Source organism: Oncorhynchus gorbuscha, linkage group LG19 (genome assembly GCF_021184085.1).
Source record: "Oncorhynchus gorbuscha isolate QuinsamMale2020 ecotype Even-year linkage group LG19, OgorEven_v1.0, whole genome shotgun sequence".
NCBI lineage: Eukaryota > Metazoa > Chordata > Actinopteri > Salmoniformes > Salmonidae > Oncorhynchus > Oncorhynchus gorbuscha.
In genome coordinates this window covers 9,513,902-9,537,116 of record NC_060191.1, presented here as the reverse complement: position 1 = coordinate 9,537,116, position 23,215 = coordinate 9,513,902, and the positions used below count along the sequence as shown (strand labels likewise).

Here is a 23,215-nt window from a genome sequence, read left to right as displayed (position 1 = left end):
TTAGGGGCCGAGTTGTAGCCTATCTGACTTCCATTGTCATGCCATTGCCAGATAATTTGGTTAAACAAATCTGTACCTGGCTACTTTAAGATAGCGCATGTGTTGGTGAAAGGTTGTTGCCGGACGACATGATACGAGAGTGATTAAAGAGAAATGTTCAGTAACTGACTGGAGAAAGGTAGCCTCAACTTGCTCCAGAAGGACATGGGAGGTCAGTCAGTTACCTGACACTCCGGAGGCTCCGGCACAGATCATGGCTTCAGTGGTCCTGTTCTGGCCCCAGTACTGCTTGCACTGAGCAGAGCTCAGCAGAGGAAGGGCCACCTGCTGGAGGATACGGGGGCTTGCTGGGGACAGGGGACGACATGGTTAGGAAGGAGCTCAGTGAAGGAGCTCAGTCCTCTTAATGAAAGCTGAGGTGGAAACATTGCCACAATACATTTGACATTTTAGAAATTTAGCAGACGCTCAAGAACACCATACTGTAGTGAGTGCATACTTTTCCGGAAATAATGCAATAGTGCTACATTTGCAAGTGCAGTGTGTGGCAGTTTCTTTCCACAAACTGAGAATGAGGAAGGAAATCATGATGCAAACATTAGGCCTTTATCTATGATGCAGCTGTTTTCTTAAGAGCCATGCCCATGCTGACTGGTTTACTGATTAAAACAGTTTTTGTGTATTTTACCATCCATTTGCACATACTCTTGTATTAACTGTAAATCTATCGTGTATCAATAATGATTCAGTAGCTTTTGTGGCCACTCACAGGTGGTGCCAGTCTTGCCCCAGCCAGTGGTGACACAGCAGGTTCCAGAGGGGAAGGGGGTGCTAGAGGAGGCCAGGCACACAGGGGACACGCGGGAGGTGATCTGGACGGGAGAGGACAGCTTCAGCGTGGTCACGTTGTTGTTAAAGTTCTGGCTGTTGTAGTAGTTGTGGGTGATAGCCTACAGGGATCAAGGAAAGATGTAGACACAGATAGTGAAGTGATTCATCTTTGAAAGTGAACAGAATCTCAGAACTCTGGTAAAACCTATGAAGCAGGCAGGCATGTTGTGGTTAAGTGAGTGGATCTCTCCCCAGGCTCCTGGACATAACCTGGAGATGCTTTTGACCTGGATCGGCTCAGCATTGGACTGACGATCGTGCTCTGACAGGATCACTTGATGACGGCTAGGACTGGAGAGAGAGAAAACAGATTACACTATGTATGAATGAACACAGCTTATCTGAGTGCAACTAAGAGGAATGCTGTATGTACTTATGAACATGGTGCTAATAAAGCACTATTGAATGAAATTAAATGCACTTATGTGACACGGCAATGGGCAGCAGTGACAACCCAGTAATGGCTGATTAGGGAGCCTCCACAGAAGTGGAATCCAGAGGTATCCTGAAGGAGAAAGGAAGATTTGGAAGACAGTAGATAGTATGGGTTTGACCGTAATGTGAAGACAGTAGATAGATAGTATGGGTCTGACCATAATGTGAAGACAGCACTTCCCAACATTGTCAACATACATTTACTGTAAGTGGCTAACAAGAATAATCAGTGATTGCAGTGTGAAAAAACAATGTATAGAATGAAAGAGTGGAAATGGGGTTACCTGAAGGGAGACTTGCCAAGGCCAGGAGCCAGATACAGCGTTCTGTCCATTCACAATCTTCAAGCCGCTCACCTGCGGCGGGATGCTAGGCACTCCGCAACCTAGGGCACGAACACACAGTCTCAAACAACACCCTATCCTCATATATAGTGCACCACTTTTGACCAAAATCCTACATAGTTTTGATTAGCCTCAGAGTATGGACTGACATGCCTTCAGTAACTACCAAAGTATAATACAACACTTCACCTCCTTGTTGGCCAGGGCTTCTTTTAGCTATTCATCTCAATAGGACTTACCTATGTGAATAAGTCAAGGATCAAAAAATATCAAATCAGTTCATGTTACCAGACATTGATGATGACACCACTCACCCAGGGCTGAGGCCATCAAAGCGAGAGCTGACGATCCAGAGCATGGCCATAGTCTAGTAGATTGTACTTGATGTATCTCTCCCTCTTATACCCGGGCAGGCCCATCAGTCATGTCTCCCACTCACCCACAGGTTCCCCCATGGTCTGATAGAGCTGGGAACAGTCAGGTGGAACAGGTGGGAAAACCTCACGCCTCAGGGACAGTCGGATACACGCTTGTTTTTGCCATGTAGTGCACTGTACTCTGTAGTGTACTGTACTCTATGTGGACCAGGCCTAAGCAAAAAAGTCTTTGCACAATGATTCCAGGGAAAGATGCAGTCATAATTCTTTGTCTTTATGCTGAGTGGAAAATATGCCCAGACCCTACATTTGGTCCTCTGAAAAGCCCTTGATGCCTATTTTTCTGGTTTCTTATCACACTGTCCAATTGGAATTCTGATGATGGTCAGAACAATAACATCTTGTAACCTTGTGTTGCAATCCCACGAGCAGGGTGGAAAACCATGGTCAGACCGTTCTGTTCATATGCAGCTGAACGTGACTGCAAAACTATCAAAAACAAAACACTTGATTAACATTATGGATTCAGATCATATGTTTTATGGAGCCTTCTGTGACAAACATTTGTTTTATTAAGGAAGATATTGTTTATTCATCTATACAAAGTAGCAGTCAGGACATGTGTTAAAATTGCTCTTCCATTTCAGACTTAGACATATTTAAAATGCCACTACATTTGAGGGTTGATGAATGTCATTTTTGAGGGAACTTTTCTGATGAGCAATAGTGCAGATGTTCATACAAGTTTATACAAGTTTATAAGACTTTAAGCACTTTGTGACAACTGTTAATGTACTAAATGAATTTTGTCATATCTAACCTAAGACTGTAAGTCGCTTTGGATAAAAGCGTCTGCTAAATGGCATATATTATTATTATTATTACTAAGGGAAGGTATTTGGGGGGAGGTTAAAGAAAAACACAACAAATGCTTATCAGAATCCAGCTTTATTGGCTGTGATATATTCAATCTGATTAAAGTGAAGGTTGTGTGAACTGCACAACAGCACAAGGCTGTAGGAGCCTGCCGTAGATATAAATATTACACAGGATGTTCTCAAGAAGGGAAGTGATGACACAGGCCAGGTCTGCAGTAGGTGTTGTGAGAAGGGAGCTGAGATGTGGACAGGATGTAGATTCTCTCCTGTAGAGGTCAGGGATTTTTGTCGACCTCCTTGTTTGGGCCAGAGGAGGAGCCAGCTCCAGCACCTCCAGGGAAGCCTCCAGGCATACCTGCTGGCGGGCCTCCGGCACCCTGATACAGATTGGTAATGATGGGGTTACTTACACACCTTCTCCAGCTCCTTCTGCTGGTGCTCATACTCATCCTTCTCTGCCATCTAGATAAAGACAAGGGGGGGAGACAAGAGAGGAAGGGAGAGAGTATGAGAGGGTAAGAGACACAGGTGGTGACCACAATAATCTATCTTATATGATTTATTTGTTTCAAACTTACTGTGAAGCCTACTTTTACCATGGGAGGAAATGCATCAATGTGAAACCATTGCTAACCACTAAGAACACGTCCTCCAGGCTGATCTTTTCCGTGAGCTTCTTGTCGTCCACTGTGCTCTTCATGTTGAAAGCCAGGGACTCCAGCGAGTTCTTAGCTGTGACATTCTCCTTCTGTGCCTCGTCCTCAGCCCTGTACTGGTTAGCCTCTTGCACCATGCTCTCAACGTCCTCCTTGGTCAGACGTCCTGGGGATAACAAGATACAGACACATCATTATATAATTGCCCATATGTGACATATTCATTATCTCCTACTCTCGCCTGTTGTCTCTCTTTCTTTTTGAGACTCTTTTCTTTGAGGAAAGGGTTGGACATCGATAAGATCTTTGATTATGTCGTGAGGTTCAAGGTTAAGGAGGCATACCTTTGTCATTGGTGATGGTGATCTTGTTCTCCTTGCCGGTGCTCTTGTCCACCGCAGACACATTGAGGAGGCCATTGGCGTAAAAGTCAAAGTTCACCTCGATCTGGGAGATGCCCCTGGGGGCAGGGGGGATTCCGGTGAGCTCAAACTTGCAGAGAATATTGTTGTCCTTGTTCATGGCTCTCTCCCCCTAATTCATCTGAGAAATAATTAATGGGAATGGATTAATACTAGATAGAATCATGGAGGGTATAGGTGATCTGGCTCCTTTACACAAATGTAGGCAGCTGATAAAGACTCACCTGGATGAGCACTCCGGGTTGGCTTTCTGAGTATGTTGTGAAGGTCTGGGTCTGCTTGATGGGGATGGTGTTGTTCCTCTTGATGAGCACAGTCATGACCCCTCCCGCCATCTCAATACCAAGCATCTCAAGTCCAGCAGCAGCAGGTCCTGCACGTTCTCTGACTTGTCACCGGCCAAGATGGCAGTCTGCACAGCTGTGGAGGACAGAGAGGAGATGTTGGATGAAACATTGTATCACATACACTTGACACAGTGAAATGTTCCTGCAACACACAGTGAGATACCTACAGGCGCCATAAGCCAGCACCACCTCTTGTTGCCGCTGATGTCCTTCTTGAATTTACGCTTGAACTCGCTGATGAAGTGATTGACCATGCGGCCTCCCAGGTGGGTGTCGCCGGCGGTGGACTTGACCTCAAAGATGCCATCCTCGATGGTCAGGATGGACACGTCTAAGGTGCCGCCACCCAGGTCGAAGAATAGGACTCTTGCACTCACCGCCGACCTGATAACAGAGACCAATTAAGTCAGTAGGACTTTCAAAGGACTAATCAAGCAGACCTAGTGTGAGTCGTACAAACCAGTGTTTTTGGTTTGTTTTGTGGTTTCTGTACCTTCTTGTCCAGGCCACAGGTGATGGCTGCAGTGGTGGGCTCGTTGATGATACGCAGGACATTGAGTCCAGAGATCACTCCAGTATCTTTGGTTGCTTGGCGCTGGGAGTCGTTGAAGTAGGCAGGGACTGTGATGACAGCATTGTTCACTGGCTGAAGAGGGACAAATAGTATTAGTTAGTGTCTAGTGTGTATCATCCCTAAATAGATTGTCAGTTGGAGTTATTAACATACAATGTATAACCCATCCAATCTTTTCAAACCTACATGGGGTGCATGGAGTGGGTAGGGGCTAAGACTAGATTTGGAATTGAGGTGGTTTTTCATTTGGTTAGTCAGACTCCCTACCTTGCCCAGGTAAACTTCAGAATCTCCTTCATCTTGGTGAGCACCATGGAGGACACCTCCTCAGGGAAAAAGGTCTTCCTCTCTCCCTTGTACTCTACTTCCATCTTGGGCTTGCCTGGACACTGGACAACATGTGTGTCCAGAAACAGAAAGTCATGCGATAGACAAATCATTCAAATAGGCTTGACAATAACTTTTAGCTTCATGCTACTTAAACACTGCTTAAACAATTTGAGATAAGCTTTATGCTAGTTCTTAATGCTCCTCCGTCCACCAATAGCTGACATAAAGCATAATAGTGTCATTATGAGAGTGGGGTCATGACCCTTGAATTGGACAGGAGCTGGCAAGTCAAGCTGAAAAAGCAGAGCTGAATGCAACGCTTCTTAGAAAAGGAGTTACCTTGCTCAGTCAGTTGTGCAACGCTTCAAAGATTACCACACAAACCTCAGAACAACCGCTGCTCAATTCCACTGAAGCACTCCTCTTCCTTTCCTGTACAGAGACTAAGAGGACGAGTGCCGTGTCTCTACAGAGTATATAATGACAGACAGACAGCAGACGGCTCACTGAGATTCCATCAGGGAATCAGGTGGCTCAGCCAGGGAAAGTTCCAGGCCCTCGTAGTTTGTGTGCCCATTCAGTGCTAGCCAACTAACTTTATCTGGTATAGGAGTTAGCGGAATTGCTGTTAGACATTGCTGTTAGAAATGAGAAAAGGAATACTATTGTATTTTCTCTGATTTATAAAAATAAATGTGAAACAAGTTTGTCCTGTCCACAGAGAAAGGAGGTTTTCTCAGGGCATGTATAACTTGGTTCGCATGGTCTGGGGGCTGTTCAGTGATATAAGCACTGTGAGAAGACTACAGATATCTCCTACCAGCAACCGGCCTGTGGATTCAAATTCATTAGAAAAGCAGGAAAGCAAGCAGCAAAGCACATTCTAGTTTGTACAGTAAATGACATGCTGTAATGAATTGACAGTAATGAATTGACAGTATTTTTGAATAAATTAAGCATTTTTTATATAGTTGTCTGAACCTTTCACTGCATGCTCCATGAAAATACTACACTAACCATGAAAGCATTTCACCAAGGGCTCAAGTCAAGTAGGTCACACAAAGGCTATTCTAAAAATGTTCAATTAAGAAAAGATTCACACGCCTTTAATGTCCCACAGTTTATTACATTTAACCCTTACATAATAACAGTCCATACATACAATGACAATCCTGTCCCTCCAACATACTGAAACCTATTCTTCACTCTCCATAATAACAGTCCACACATACAATGACAATCCTGTCCCTCCAACATACTGAAACCTATTCTCCACTCTACAACTCGCAGGCCGAGGAACTGAAATGTCAAGCAGCTATACATTTGGAAATAATCCTAAATTTTTTTATTAATTGCAACAAACCCAATTATACTCGGAATTACATGTTCACTCCTACCTACCTTAACGCACTGGACACCTGAAAGTGACATCTCCTTTATGGCAATTAGCTGGATCCGAATAAAACATCTTTAAATGACCAAAAAACTAACCCAAACACATAATATCAAACTTTCACTAAGCAAGATTGTGACAGATATGTATATGCACATATAGTATTCCAGACAGTATTGGCACACTGTCTGGAAAGTGTGCCAATACTGTCTGTCACAAAGTGTGCCAACCCTGAGGGATCTTGTAGAACTAATCGAACCTGACCCCGGCTCTTTCTCGGAACTGAACCAATGAACAGCTACTCCGGTCACACAGCTCCACTATGACACATAGGTCAGCAGCTGGCATCCTCTTTATATCCTTAGAAATAGACTGACTAGAACAGGCATCCCCATAATTCTATTTCTATGTTTACCAGTCACCACGAAGTCACAACACATGCAAACTGTTGCTACATGCAATTTTTCAGTGGTCTTGATGCAGTTCCAAGACTTGTTTTCTTCCAGTAGTATCACATATTACGTAGTTAAATCTCAGATCAAGGGTGAGAACCCCTTTTGGACACATCATAGTCCTAGGTAGATCCCACAGCAATATTAATACTTCAACGTTAGTGGACAAGACATGTAAATAGTACACACTCCTCTTAGGAAATAAGTCCCTTGTTTTGAGTCCACCCCACAGTTACTACAGGTTGTAGCTGAACATTCAAGTTAAGGTTAAGGACTGATCTGAGTTCAGGAGAAGAAGCTGCGGAGCTGGAACAAGAAGTGTCCCTCCTTGTTTTTACTTGTCCTGCAGCGGCCGTTCATATAGTCCCAAGCAGAGCGCTTACATTAGTTGTAGAAATGCTCCTCTGCTTTCTTCAGTGTGAGGTTCAGGTCCAGAGTTCCCTGCAAACTGCACAGAGAGAAACACGGAGCGAAAGACTGATGAGTCTGGTTGTATTGCTTTGTAATGACAAGGCAAATATTTCAGAGGATGGACGGACGCAGATACACACACACACACACACACACACACACACACACACACACACACACACACACACACACACACACACACACACACACACACACACACACACACACACACACACACACACACACACACACACACACACACACACACACACACACACACACACACAACCAAACAAACCTATTGGTTAACTGGATGAGCTGCACGTCGTTCCTACAGCTCAGCAGGGCATCTCTGTTGTCCAATAATATGGTGGCACAGATGAAGAGTTCAAAGGTGAATTCCGTGTTGACGGCCTGTGCCTCAGACACTGGTTTATCCTCTGGAACCATCCCAGAACATCCGTTACAACACAAACAAACCACAAGAAGGACAACATACCATTGTTATAAGCAAATACAGAAGGACCAAAACGTGCTTCTGTAAATTCATATTACCAATTGTATGGACATATACACAACATGACCAAATGTATGTGGACACCTGCTCCTCGAACATCTCATTCCAAAATCAGCGGTGGTCCCGTTCTGTGAGTTTGTGTGGCCTACCACTTCGTGGCTGAGCCGTTGTTGCTTCTACATATTTCCACTTTACAATATATAGTGTATTTGGAACCATAGGCTGTGCACTGTTTCTTATGTACTGTCACACATAGCCTGGGACTTGGAAGGATGGCCACAGGAGACTACCATCTGTCCTACACCGTGACTACAGTCTCACCTATAAGTGACTACCGCGCCTAGCGTCCCACCTACACCGCGCCTACAGTCTCACCTACACCTTGCCTACCGTCTCACTTACACCGCGCCTACAGTCTCACCTACACCGCCTCACCTAGACCGTGCCTACCGTCTCACCTAGACCCACCTAGACCGTGCCTACCGTCTCACCTAGACCGTGCCTACCGTCTCACCTAGACCCACCTAGACCGTGCCTACCGTCTCACCTAGACCGTGCCTACCATCTCACCTAGACCGTGCCTACCATCTCACCTAGACCCACCTAGACCGTGCCTACCGTCTCACCTAGACCGTGCCTACCATCTCACCTAGACCCACCTAGACCGTGCCTACCGTCTCACCTAGACCGTGCCTACCATCTCACCTAGACCCACCTAGACCGTGCCTACCGTCTCACCTAGACCGTGCCTACCATCTCACCTAGACCCACCTAGACCGTGCCTACCGTCTCACCTAGACCGTGCCTACCATCTCACCTAGACCCACCTAGACCGTGCCTACCGTCTCACCTAGACCGTGCCTACCATCTCACCTAGACCCACCTAGACCGTGCCTACCGTCTCACCTAGACCGTGCCTACCATCTCACATACACCGCGCCTACCGTCTCACATACACCTTGCCTACCGTCTCACCTACACCTTGCCTACCGTCTCACTTACACCGCGCCTACAGTCTCACCTACACCGCCTCACCTAGACCGTGCCTACCGTCTCACCTAGACCGTGCCTACCATCTCACCTAGACCGTGCCTACCGTCTCACCTAGACCGTGCCTACCGTCTCACCTAGACCGTGCCTACCGTCTCACCTAGACCGTGCCTACCGTCTCACCTAGACCGTGCCTACCGTCTCACCTAGACCCACCTAGACCGTGCCTACCGTCTCACATACACCGCGCCTACCGTCTCACCTACACCGCGCCTACCGTCTCACATACACCGCGCCTACCGTTTCACCTACACCGCGCCTACAGTCTCACCTACACCGCCTCACTTACAGTCTCACCTAGACCGTGCCTACCGTCTCACCTAGAACGTGCCTACCGTCTCACCTAGACCGTGCCTACCGTCTCACCTAGACCCACCTAGAACGTGCCTACCGTCTCACCTAGACCGTGCCTACCGTCTCACCTAGACCGTGCCTACCGTCTAACCTAGACCGTGCCTACCGTCTCACCTAGACCGTGCCTACCGTCTCACCTAGACCCACCTAGACCGTGCCTACCGTCTCACCTAGACCGTGCCTACCGTCTCACCTAGACCGTGCCTACCGTCTCACCTAGACCGTGCCTACCGTCTCACCTAGACCGTGCCTACAGTCTCACCTAGACCCACCTAGACCGTGCCTACTGTCTCACCTAGACCGTGCCTACCGTCTCACCTAGACCGTGTCTACCGTCTCACCTAGACCGTGCGTACCGTCTCACCTAGACCGTGCCTACTGTCTCACCTAGACTGTGCCTGCGAGCGATCCTCTCCTGGTAGTGGGCGCGGTCCACCTGCTGGGAGATGAGCTCCAGGTGGTCACAGCTCAGGATCTCAAAGAGACACAGGGCATCACAGTGCTCAAACTCTCTTTGGAAACCCAGCAGCAGCCATCTGAGAGAGGGGACACACAAGTGTAAGTATACATATTTCATGCAAATACACCCCCTCAAATTAGTGGATTCTGCCATTTGAGCCACACCTGTTGCTGACAGGTGTATAAATCGAGCACACAGTCATGCAATCTCCATAGACAAATATTGGCATTAGAATGGCCCGTACTTACGAGCTCACTGACTTCCAACGTGGCACCGTTATAGGATGCCACCTTTCCAAAAAGTCAGTTAATCAAATTTCCGCCCTGCTAGAGCTGCCCCAGTCAACTGTAAGTGCTGTTATTGTAAAGTGTAAACATCTAGGCGCAACAACGGCTCAGCCGCGAAGTGGTGGGCCACACAAGCTCACAGAACGTGACCGCCGAGGGCTGAAGCATGTAAAAACCGCCTGTCCTCAGTTGCAGCACTCACTACAGAGTTCCAAACTGCCTCTGAAAGCAATACATTTTATTTGTAAGCTTCATGAAATGGATTTCCATGGCCGAGCAGCTGCACACAAGTCTGAGATCACCATGCGCAATGCCAAGCACTGGCTGGAGTGGTGTAAAGCTCGCTGCCATTGGACTCTGGAGCAGTGGAAATGCGTTCTCTGGTCTGATGAATCATGCTTCACCATCTGGCAGTCCGACGACGGAATTTGGGTTTGGCGGATGCCAGTAGAACGCTACCTGCCCCAATGCACAGCGGCAACTGTAATGTTTGGAAGCCCCCTTAGTTCCAATGAAGGGAAATCTTACAACTACAGCATACAATAACATTCCAGATTATTTTGTGCTTCTAACTTTATGGCAAAAGTTTGGGGAAGGCCCTTTCCTGTTTCTACATGACAATGCTCCTGTGCACAAAGCGAAGTCCATACAGAAATGGTTGAGATCGGTGTAGAAGAACTTGACTGGACTGCACAGAGCCCTGACCTCAACCCCATCAAACACCTTTGGGATGAATTGGAATGCCAACTGCGAGCCAGGCCTAATTGCCCAACATCAGTGCCCGACCTCACTAATGCTCTTGTGGCTGAATGGAAGCAAGTACCGGCAGCAATGTTCCAACATCTAGTGGAAAGCCTTCCCAGAAGAGTGGAGGCTGTTGTAGCAGCAAAGGGGGGGACCAACTCCATATTAAAGCTCATGATTTTAGAATGAGATGTTTGACGAGTAGGGGTCCACATACTTGTGTAGTGTATGTACTGCAAACACATGTAGATGCAGTATATGCGTGTGTGTTGTGTTGTGTACCTGTGACAGAAGGTGAAACTCTCCATGCTATCTGTGATCAGGTGGGTGTGGAGCTGAGGGTCCAACTCCTTCAGCAGTGCTGCCTCCAGCTCTGAGTGACAACAATCAAAACGTAAATAACATTACCTTATTATCAAGTCTACCATATTATTACACATGTACAGAGAAGACAAAAAATGTATTAAAACTAACAACAAACCTATCTTCCTGTGCAGGCCGTCAGCGCGGAAGTCCTTGGAGAACTTCTCCATGTAGCAGTAGAAGCTCCATTAGGTGTCCACCTCAGAGTCCAGAACCTCCAGGAATCGGCTACAAAGGTCATTCATCCCCTGGGCATAGCTTACCTCTGACCCCCAGCACATCAGCATGACACACACACTATGAGGAAAGTAAGTAAATACAGTTACTTTAGCTTACTACTAAGACTAAGGGGATACTTTGAACATATATGCGTGTACATTTCTCATAAGTTCTGAATTTACTTCCATGGCAGATCGGGGCGGAAACGTACACGCACATTTGTCAAGTTAGGATTGTGTGACATTTTACTCCACCAACATATATTTCGCCATTAGAGGGCTCTCTAACGACAGTATCTTTCAGTGGTTGGGTGACAACCGGCTCATGACTTTGATGACCAATATACAGTATTTGCAGCACTAAAAACTGAGATAGGCAGGATCAAAGATAAACAGAGAGAGAGAAAAGAAAGAAAAAAATGACTGAAGAGAAAGAGAGACAACAGGAGAGAGATTACCTGGGTGAAAAGCAGCATATGTGATGAGAATATCCCTCAACACCAGCAGGTTGCCCAAGCCCTCACCCCTGTAAAAGCAAACAAACCAAAAACACTAGGGTTGCAAAGGGGGAGAAAGTTACCGGTAACGTTACCAGTACACTACTGGAATATTGGACACTTCTAGGATTTTAGGTAATTTTCATAACATGTAACAGATAAAATATGATGTTTTATTTATTTATTTTTATTTCAGTCACAACCCCTAGTTTGGGAAACACTGCACTAGAAACTAGTAGACAATATGGACAAAGATGTAAAGATGAAGAAAATATCACTATTTTATATGAATATTTTTAAAAGTTACCATAGATAAATTAACTGTTAATTACCAAAATGACTGACAAAATCTGATAACTTTGGTAAATGACCAGTAGTTTTGCAACTCTCGTTAAAACAAATCAGATCAAATACACTGATACCTCACACAAAAAGACTGAGAGCCTTAAAATGAGAAACTACATGTAGCCTACTGGCTTTATATGGGTTGTAATGTCAAGCTAAAAACCTTTAACGTTGTAACGACACAGCCTTCTTATCCTAAAACCAACAACAGGTAGTCAGTGTGTCACTGCTTACTCATGTTGACAGAACGAAAACACTTACGGCCCTACTCCAATATGCCCTGTTGATTTAAGTGTTGAACTGTTTGTAGCTGACAGCCTGACAGAGGAGTTTAAACAGAAATCCTGTTAAGCTTCCTGTTTCTGTTAAGTATTGAGCAATGTTCCCTGTAAAGGCATCAGCATGCTTTAGTTCGCCTGGCGCCTAGCCGAGCTCGGCTAACCGAAACCAAACGAATGCGATCGCTTACTCCAATAAAAAAAAACTTCGCTTGAAAAACTAGAAAAAAAAGTGGCAATAGTACTGTTTGTCCAATTTGAGATGCCGAAGCCAGTATACGCTTCCTCAATAAATCAGGATTCATTTAAGATAAAATTAATGACAGATTTCTTGAGTTGGAGGTTTTTCCGGAGGAGATCTTAATCGTGCAATATTGCATCTGACTAGAATGTTTGGTGCAGTATTTCTCAAGTGAACAAAATGTGCATGAGGATGAGTCATCTCTCGTTGAATGACAACGGGCACTTCATTGAAGAATCCCTACTGGTGACCAATCTCCAACAAGGGGGTGTAGACTCTGGCTACCGACTTACTATTTGATCACCACAAAGTAGAGAATTCATCTGTGAGCTAATTTTATTGGTGCTCTGTCTCTGTACAGAGACTGAAGTTGATAATGAACTAAAGCCACTCACAAGTAGTAGGGTAGGTCTCGGTCTGTCCGAGGCACGTCCTTGTAGATGATTCGGATGGCCTCTTGGAGCTCCTCCAGATCAAAGGTCACCCGCTCAAACAACACCTGGGTTCAGGGGTCAGAGAAACAAAGATATTAGTGATCAGATGGACTATGTCATCATCTCAGACTTCAGTCTGTAACATACTGTAGACGGTAAAGGTCTGTAACAAGACATGTCAACCTCTGAGAGTGTGACCAGCTGTTAAGAGATTGTAAAATATAATATATATAATATTCAGTGATGCGATGACAGAGTGGATTATATTGACATGTCCATGACTAAAACACACAGTTTGGAACCTAACACCCATATCCTGGTGCAATATAAACTGACAACATTTCAAACAGACCCAAGCTAAATTACTGTAGTACATTTTCAATGCATAGCACTTCTGTTGAACATATTAACTATGAATAAGTGAATGGTCAATAGAGAACCTTTATGGTAATTTTGATCTCTTATACACTCAAAAATGTAAAGAGGGAGAAGCAGTTAAACCATATACTTTGCAGGGGTTTTGAGTGTACTTTTTGAGGCTGGTGGTTTACCTGGGCCTGTAGCTCCAGGAAGGACAGCCTCTCCCTGACCTCATCACTCTGGTTCTGAGCGTGCAGCTGGACCCTGTCCTGCCTCACATGGTAGTACCGCACCGCTGCCACCAACTCAGCTAGAAACACACACAGGGAAGGAGGAAGAGAATGGGAGGCAGGTGAGCGTGAGTGAAGGAAGCAACTTTACAGGAGGAAACCAGGGAGAATTTACTAAATTGGTTGAGCTCAGATTCCAGCATAAAGTTGATGAGTCTAGAATGAGGTGCTGAACAACAATAGATAGCAAGAGAGAGAGAAAGAGAGAGGAGTATAAGTTGATCTACATCCGGGCCCTACCATCGGTGCCATTTATACGCAGTCGGACGGCGGCAGGAAAAAGCTGCTGCCACTTCCTCTTCATGGAGTGGTAGCGGACGTTGAGCTGCTCCTGCAGTAGGGGGCGCTCCAGAGAGGTGGAGCTGCAGGGGTACATCCCGAACAGGAAACGCCACACCTGGCCACGCCCCGAAGGGGACATACCACCTAGACACATACAGCACAGGTTGAGTCCAGATACTTTACAATGGCTTCTTTCCTCCCGTGTGTTCCTTTTCCTCACTGATGGGAAACAACTGGACAGGTGAGAGATGCAATGACATGTCCACTTGGTGTTCTGGACTGGTAGGTCTCTCTTTAGCTTTTCAACAGAATCGACTCAGGTTATAATGGTGAGACAAGGACTTTTGCATAAGTTCACTGGAATGTGAAGACAAGAACTAAAATATAAAAGATAAGCTATTGGATCAATTGGCCTCTGACTAGATATATATATATATATTTACAAATATATATATATGTTTACCCTTTATTTAACTAGGCAAGTTAGTTAAGAACAAATTCTAATTTACAATGACAGCCTACACCGGCCAAACCCTAACAGCGCTGGGCCAATTGTGCGCTGCCCTATGGAACTTCCAATCACGGACGGTTGTGAAACAGCCTGGAATCGAACAGCGTCTGTAGTGACGCCTCTAGCACTGAGATGCAGTGCCTTAGACCTCTACGCTACGTGGGAGGTAAAGTGGCTAATTTATTCCTTCTAGCTAATTTATCCCTAAACAAACTAGGATTTTCAAGGAATGAGTGGCTTAAAATGGTTAGTGTGCAAAACAAGTCTTGATCCCCAGCGTGGAGACCTTTAGCCCCCTTCTTAGGGCTCTGACAGTGATCATTATATAATGTTTTTGCACCATAGTCAATGCAGCTAATGATATCGCACCAGAGGAGAGAAGGAATGTGCATCGATGAAAGGGGGGGGGGGTGGATTTTTCCCCATGTTCCTGGTTACATTTTCTGATAAACCCAGTCACAGTAGTAACCCCTCTGTAGTAGTATACCATGTACCTAGCTCACAGAGCTCTACCTTGCGTGCAATAGAAGACTCATGACTCATGATTTTCAGCACAATGAAGCCCTAGGGGTTCCTAAGTCAGTGGGGGGTTCAGTGTTTACAGTCAACACTATGCACTCTGAGTCCTACATCTTGGTCATATACTGTAGCCGTTTCCCCTAACCACTGGTACATGGTCAGATATTTTGTCATCCCTAAATGGTTAAGGTTATGATTGGTAGTTGGATAATCTGATCCTAGATCTGATGTTAAGGTCCATTTCACCTTGAGCTTGAAAACATGCGATTGAAGGCCCTGAGTGTACCGGTGACTGTACACACTGATGCAGATAGGAGCTAGAAAGTATACTGTCCCCACCAGTCACCCATTCAGCTCAGGATCAGCTGTGTGTGGACTGTTGATGTCATACCCACAAACCATGATTGATGGATTTCATGTGAATAATGATTTTTCCTCCTTCTGAACATAATCTGTCAGATCACACCAACGTCTTGACTGATAACTGTAAAACCAAACCATTGTCTGTTTCTAAAAGTCATTTTGGGAGTCTTTGCTTGAGGGGTCTCAGTGAGGTTTGATTACATGGCTTTCTAGAGAATGGTTGAACTGTAGTGCAGTCAGCTAGCTCCCCAGGAAAACATCACTTGACTTCCTCTTGACTTGTAGATATTGATAGAGCAATACCAAATATGGGAAACCCAGCACTGGGAAACAATTTAACTTGACTTAATTTAAACTTTATGATAGGCTCCAGCATACTGGCCCATAATGTTTAAATATGAAATAATTGTCAATCAATTAATATGTTGAATTATGAATTGCTGAATTGGCAGTGATTTATGCCCATCAATTTCTCTTTAGGATATCGTATCCCATCCTTACCATTCTTGAAAATGTGCATCCGCAGCCTGGACTCGTCCACTCTCCCTTCTACGTCCATAACGCCAGGTAACACGAGAGGTGTCGTGGAAGGAGCAGGAGCGTTTACCAATGGTACTTGGTACAACTGCTGGTTGCCAAACTCCGCCGTGACATGATTGGCAGGTGAACTTCTTTCCGTTGTTCCATTATTGCCCTTTGTTTTAATAAGGGGAGTCCCACATACCCCGAGTTCTTTGGCGGTACTTTCACGACTGGGAATATCGAGTGCAGGTGAGTGCGGTAGCCCGTTCTCCTGTAGAGTGTCCATGATGTATATTCATAACATAATGACCATACAATATGTTGGGCTTTTTCCGTTAATGAATTGATTAACTACTTAAAACATTTTTATTTAACCTTTAAATTGTCCAAATTACATCAAATTACATGCCTCCAAGCACTATGATGACCAACAGCTTCACTGCCAGAAAAGCATGAAAATAAAAGAGTTGCATCTCTGAAGTATTCTCCTCTTCTGCACCTTAAGAACAAAATCGTATTGAAAACATTAACTACAAAGGGAAGCACAACTGTCATCTGTATGATAACTTGATACATTTTTGAGCAATACAATAGTAAGGGAATAAATGTGATATTTTTTGGCCTAATATGTGAAAAATGTTGTTGTGTTACCTGGGATAACTGAGGTAAATATTAACCCATAAGGTGTGTGTGTAGCCTCGCTGAGGAGGAGTCTTGTCCCATTGCCATGGTACTGCCTGTCCTTCCCATTGACGCAGCACTGCAGAGTACAGAAGTAATAGCCTATGTCATGCAGCTCTAACCAGGTCATCAGGAGGCTTGTATCTGTTGTGTTCAGGTCGTAGGTTTTCTGAAACCTCCCCTTGAATCGGGGAAAGTCACCCTTCTCCCTCCACTCCTTCCTCGGGCCATGTGTGGCCGTGTTGATGTACCACTCTGCCCTGCAGCCAGTGATCAGCTCCCCGCTGTCCGACAGGACACGGCATCCCATAGAGACTTTCTGGGCCAGTGTGCTGGTCACCACAGGGTCCTGGTCCACCCATACACGACAGAAAGCCTGATGAGGGACTGGACAACAGAATAGACAAATACTTGTGACAAATGTTCTCGTTATGGTATATTTAAGCAATAAGGACCAAGGGGATGTGGTATATGGCCAATATGCCACGGTTAAGGGCTGTTCTTACGCAGAAGCAACACGGAGTGCCTGGACACAGCCCCCTTAGCCGTGGTATATTGGCCATATATCACAAACCCCTGAGGTGCCTTATTGCTATTATAAACTGGTTACCAACGTAATTAGAGCAGTAAAAATACATGTTTTATCATACCCGTGGTATACGGTCTGATACACCACGGCTGTCAGCCAATCAGCATTCAGGGCTTGAACAACCCATTTTGTAAATAACTATATTTCTGTCAAGAGGATGACTTTCTTTGCCATCAAGACAAAAGAGAGTATACAATAGTGAAACTAGATGCACCTGTTTAGATCTCTCCTATAGTTAACATTGGGGTTTGTGCACACAACTGCACAAAACTAAATTAAAACCCAAACAAGATAAAACCAATCATTGACCTGGCAAAGGCCTAAAGAATAAAAAGTGGTTTTGTTTTTTTACTTTAAAAGTTCCAGAGAGGGGTGAGAGAAATACAGAGAGGGGTGAGGGAAAGACAGAGAGGAGTGAGAGAAATACAGAGAGGGGTGAGAGAAAGACAGGGGTGACAGAGAGGGGTGAGAGAAAGACAGAGAGGGGTGAGAGAAAGACAGAGAGGGGTGTAAGATAGAGAGGGGTGAGAGAAAGACAGAGAAGGGTGAAAGATGGAGGGGTGAGAGAAAGACAGAAAGGGGTGAGAGATAGAAAGAGGTGAGAGAAAGACAGAAAGAGGTGAGAGAAAGACAGAAAGAGGTGAGAGAAAGACAGAAAGGGGTGAGAGAAAGACAGAAATAGGTGAGAGAAAGACAGAAAGGGGTAAGAGAAAGACAGATAGGGGTGAGAGAAAGACAGATAGGGGTGAGAGAAAGACAGAAAGAGGTGAGAGAAAGACAGAAAGAGGTGAGAGAAAGACAGAAAGAGGTGAGAGAAAGACAGAAATAGGTGAGAGAAAGACAGAAAGAGGTGAGAGAAAGACAGAGAGGGGTAAGAGAAAGACAGATAGGGGTGAGAGAAAGACAGAGAGGGGTGAGAGAAAGACAGAGAGGGGTGAGAGAAAGACAGATAGGGGTGAGAGAAAGACAGAAAGAGGTGATAGAAAGACAGAAAGAGGTGAGAGAAAGAGGTTGAGAGAAAGTTCATCCTTGCTTTATTTTCTCTATCGCCTGTCGCCAAGAGGGGTGAGAGAAAGACAGAAAGAGGTGAGAGAAAGACAGAAAGGGGTGAGAGAAAGACAGAAAGAGGTGAGAGAAAGACAGATAGGGGTGAGAGAAAGACAGAGAGGGGTGAGAGAAAGACAGATAGGGGTGAGAGAAAGACAGAAAGAGGTGGGAGAAAGACAGAAAGGGGTGAGAGAAAGACAGAGAGGGGTGAGAGAAAGACAGAAAGAGGTGAGAGAAAGACAGAAAGGGGTGAGAGAAAGACAGAAAGAGGTGAGAGAAAGACAGAGAGGGGTGAGAGAAAGACAGAGAGGGGTGAGAGAAAGACAGATAGGGGTGAGAGAAAGACAGAAAGAGGTGAGAGAAAGACAGAGAGGGGTGAGAGAAAGACAGATAGGGGTGAGCGATAAAGAGGTGAGAGAAAGACATAGGCGTGAGAGATCGAGACAGGGATGAGAGAAAGGCAGAGAGATTATATGAGAAATGCACACAACTGCACAAAACTAAATTAAAACCCAAACAAGATAAAACCAATCATTGACCTGGCAAAGGCCTAAAGAATAAAAAGTGGTTTTGTTTTTTTACTTTAAAAGTTCCAGAGAGGGGTGAGAGAAAGACAGAGAGGGGTGAGGGAAAGACAGAGAGGAGTGAGAGAAATACAGAGAGGGGTGAGAGAAAGACAGGGGTGACAGAGAGGGGTGAGAGAAAGACAGATAGGGGTGAGAGAAAGACAGAAAGAGGTGAGAGAAAGACAGAAAGAGGTGAGAGAAAGACAGATAGGGGTGAGAGAAAGACAGAAAGAGGTGAGAGAAAGACAGAGAGGGGTGAGAGAAAGACAGATAGGGGTGAGCGATAAAGAGGGGAGAGAAAGACATAGGCGTGAGAGATCGAGACAGGGATGAGAGAAAGGCAGAGAGATTATATGAGAAATGCACACAACTGCACAAAACTAAATTAAAACCCAAACAAGATAAAACCAATCATTGACCTGGCAAAGGCCTAAAGAATAAAAAGTGGTTTTGTTTTTTTACTTTAAAAGTTCCAGAGAGGGGTGAGAGAAAGACAGAGAGGGGTGAGGGAAAGACAGAGAGGAGTGAGAGAAATACAGAGAGGGGTGAGAGAAAGACAGGGGTGACAGAGAGGGGTGAGAGAAAGACAGATAGGGGTGAGAGAAAGACAGAAAGAGGTGAGAGAAAGACAGAAAGAGGTGATAGAAAGACAGAAAGAGGTGAGAGAAAGACAGAGAGGGGTGAGAGAAAGACAGAAAGAGGTGAGAGAAAGACAGAAAGGGGTGAGAGAAAGACAGAAAGAGGTGAGAGAAAGACAGAGAGGGGTGAGAGAAAGACAGATAGGGGTGAGAGAAAGACAGAAAGAGGTGAGAGAAAGACAGAAAGGGGTGAGAGAAAGACAGAGAGGGGTAGGAGAAAGACAGAAAGAGGTGAGAGAAAGACAGAAAGGGGTGAGAGAAAGACAGAAAGAGGTGAGAGAAAGACAGAGAGGGGTGAGAGAAAGACAGAGAGGGGTGAGAGAAAGACAGATAGGGGTGAGAGAAAGACAGAAAGAGGTGAGAGAAAGACAGAGAGGGGTGAGAGAAAGACAGATAGGGGTGAGCGATAAAGAGGTGAGAGAAAGACATAGGCGTGAGAGATCGAGACAGGGATGAGAGAAAGGCAGAGAGATTATATGAGAAATGCACACAACTGCACAAAACTAAATTAAAACCCAAACAAGATAAAACCAATCATTGACCTGGCAAAGGCCTAAAGAATAAAAAGTGGTTTTGTTTTTTTACTTTAAAACAGAGAGGGGTGAGAGAAAGACAGAGAGGGGTGAGGGAAAGACAGAGAGGAGTGAGAGAAATACAGAGAGGGGTGAGAGAAAGAAGGGGTGACAGAAAGACAGGGGTGAGAGAAAGACAGATAGGGGTGAGAGAAAGACAGAAAGAGGTGAGAGAAAGACAGAAAGAGGTGATAGAAAGACAGAAAGAGGTGAGAGAAAGACAGAAAGGGGTGAGAGAAAGACAGAAAGAGGTGAGAGAAAGACAGAGAGGGGTGAGAGAAAGACAGATAGGGGTGAAAGCGATAAAGAGGTGAGAGAAAGACATAGGCGTGAGAGATCGAGACAGGGATGAGAGAAAGCAGAGAGATTATATGAGAAATGCACAAACTGCACAAAACTAAATTAAAACCCAAACAAGATAAAACCAATCATTGACCTGGCAAAGGCCTAAAGAATAAAAAGTGGTTTTGTTTTTTTACTTTAAAAGTTCCAGAGAGGGGTGAGAGAAAGACAGAGAGGGGTGAGGGAAAGACAGAGAGGGTGAGAGAAATACAGAGAGGGGTGAGAGAAAGACAGGGGTGACAGAGAGGGGTGAGAGAAAGACAGATAGGGGTGAGAGAAAGACAGAAAGAGGTGATAGAAAGACAGAAAGAGGTGAGAGAAAGACAGAGAGGGGTGAGAGAAAGACAGAAAGGGGTGAGAGAAAGACAGAAAGAGGTGAGAGAAAGACAGAGAGGGGTGAGAGAAAGACAGATAGGGGTGAGAGAAAGACAGAAAGAGGTGAGAGAAAGACAGAAAGGGGTGAGAGAAAGACATAGAGGGGTAGGAGAAAGACAGAAAGAGGTGAGAGAAAGACAGAAAGGGGTGAGAGAAAGAGAGAAAGACAGAAAGAGGTGAGAGAAAGACAGAGAGGGGTGAGAGAAAGACAGAGAGGGGTGAGAGAAAGACAGAGAGAAAGACAGAGAAAGGGGTGAGAGAAAGACAGAAAGAGGTGAGAGAAAGACAGAGAGGGGTGAGAGAAAGACAGATAGGGGTGAGCGATAAAGAGGTGAGAGAAAGACATAGGCGTGAGAGATCGAGACAGGGATGAGAGAAAGGCAGAGAGATTATATGAGAAATGCACACAACTGACAAAACTAAATTAAAACCCAAACAAGATAAAACCAATCATTGACCTGGCAAAGGCCTAAAGAAAAAAAGTGGTTTTGTGAGAGAAAAAAGTTCCAGAGAGGGGTGAGAGAAAGACAGAGAGGGGTGAGGGAAAGACAGAGAGGAGTGAGAGAAATACAGAGAGGGGTGAGAGAAAGACAGGGGTGACAGAGAGGGGTGAGAGAAAGACAGAGAGGGGTGAGAGAAAGACAGAGAGGGGTGTAAGATAGAGAGGGGTGAGAGAAAGACAGGGTTGAGAGAAAGACAGAGAAGGGTGAAAGATAGAGGGGTGAGAGAAAGACAGAAAGGGGTGAGAGATAGACAGAAAGAGGTGAGAGAAAGACAGAAAGAGGTGAGAGAAAGACAGAAAGAGGTGAGAGAAAGACAGAAAGGGGTGAGAGAAAGACAGAAAGGGGTGAGAGAAAGACAGAAAGAGGTGAGAGAAAGACAGATAGGGGTGAGAGAAAGACAGAAAGGGGTGAGAGAAAGACAGATAGGGGTGAGAGAAAGACAGAAAGAGGTGAGAGAAAGACAGAAAGGTGAGAGAAAGACAGAGAGGGGTGAGAGAAAGACAGAAAGAGGTGAGAGAAAGACAGAAAGGGGTGAGAGAAAGACAGAAAGAGGTGAGAGAAAGACAGAGAGGGGTGAGAGAAAGACAGAGAGGGGTGAGAGAAAGACAGATAGGGGTGAGAGAAAGACAGAAAGAGGTGAGAGAAAGACAGAGAGGGGTGAGAGAAAGACAGATAGGGGTGAGCGATAAAGAGGTGAGAGAAAAAGGCGTGAGAGATCGAGACAGGGATGAGAGAAAGGCAGAGAGATTATATGAGAAATGTTTTCTGCGTTCCTGATCATGCATCCGTTACACTCATACTAACTACCCGACAATCCCCACCCCGTGGCAGCCCCTCTCTAACATGCAATGGAAGCCTCATGACTCTCAGCTTTTCAGCATGACAAAATCTCTTCGACAACCACAGGTTAGAGATGATTGTGTTTACAGTCCAAAACTGTGTACCCTGGGTCATATCTCTCTTTCTCATATCTCCCTTACTGATAGAGTGAGAGAGAGAAAAACATCTGGGTCCTTGACAGTTGTGGGAATGTACATTTTTAATTATCCATGGGTTCTGGGATCGAAGCCATAAGTTTCCTGACCGGTAAAATGTTATGTTTTTTAAACGTTCTGAGAACAGACGTGACAATTTAACCTGTTCTGGGAATGTTCATTTTTAGGGTACAGGGTGGTTCTGAGAACATTTCATCATGGAACCCTGAAAGTTTTCCTGGGACATTTTATTAATATTCTGAGATCAAAAATGATAGGCTATTTGAAGGTAGTTAAATAACATTCTGAGAACATGTTTCAATAACACTGTTGGCTTAGTTTGGGTTAACTGTTTTGAACCCATGGAAATTCATTTGTTTAGGCATTTATTATTGTTGTGGCAAGGCATCAGTGAGATTCAAACCTATGATCTTCTGTTTTCTATTCATGGATTAGTCCACTGCGCCGACAGGATGTACAAACAGGCCCAATTTTAAAAAAAATATTGTGGTTTTTATGGAAAGTTATCTTAATGTTCTGAGAACATGACGTTAAATAGAACCATGAGGAAAACCTGCAGAAAACATGCTGAAGTACTCAAATTCCCATCTAAGAAACATACGTTTCTCAAAACGTAATGTGCCATCTGGGTATCCTGCACCGTTCCCAGAATGTTGTGTTCAAAATAACCATAGGACAACCACACTTTCACCAAGCTCTAAGAAGGGGCGGCAGGGTAGCCTAGTAGTTAGAGCGTTGGACTAGTAACCGAAAGGTTGCAAG

General features: G+C 45.0%; 1 pseudogene; it reads right to left on the bottom strand.

Annotated features, from left to right (window-relative positions):
* Positions 1-3,081: 3,081 nt before the first annotated feature.
* Positions 3,082-5,511, bottom strand: LOC124005314 (annotated as a pseudogene).
* Positions 5,512-23,215: the final 17,704 nt, after the last annotated feature.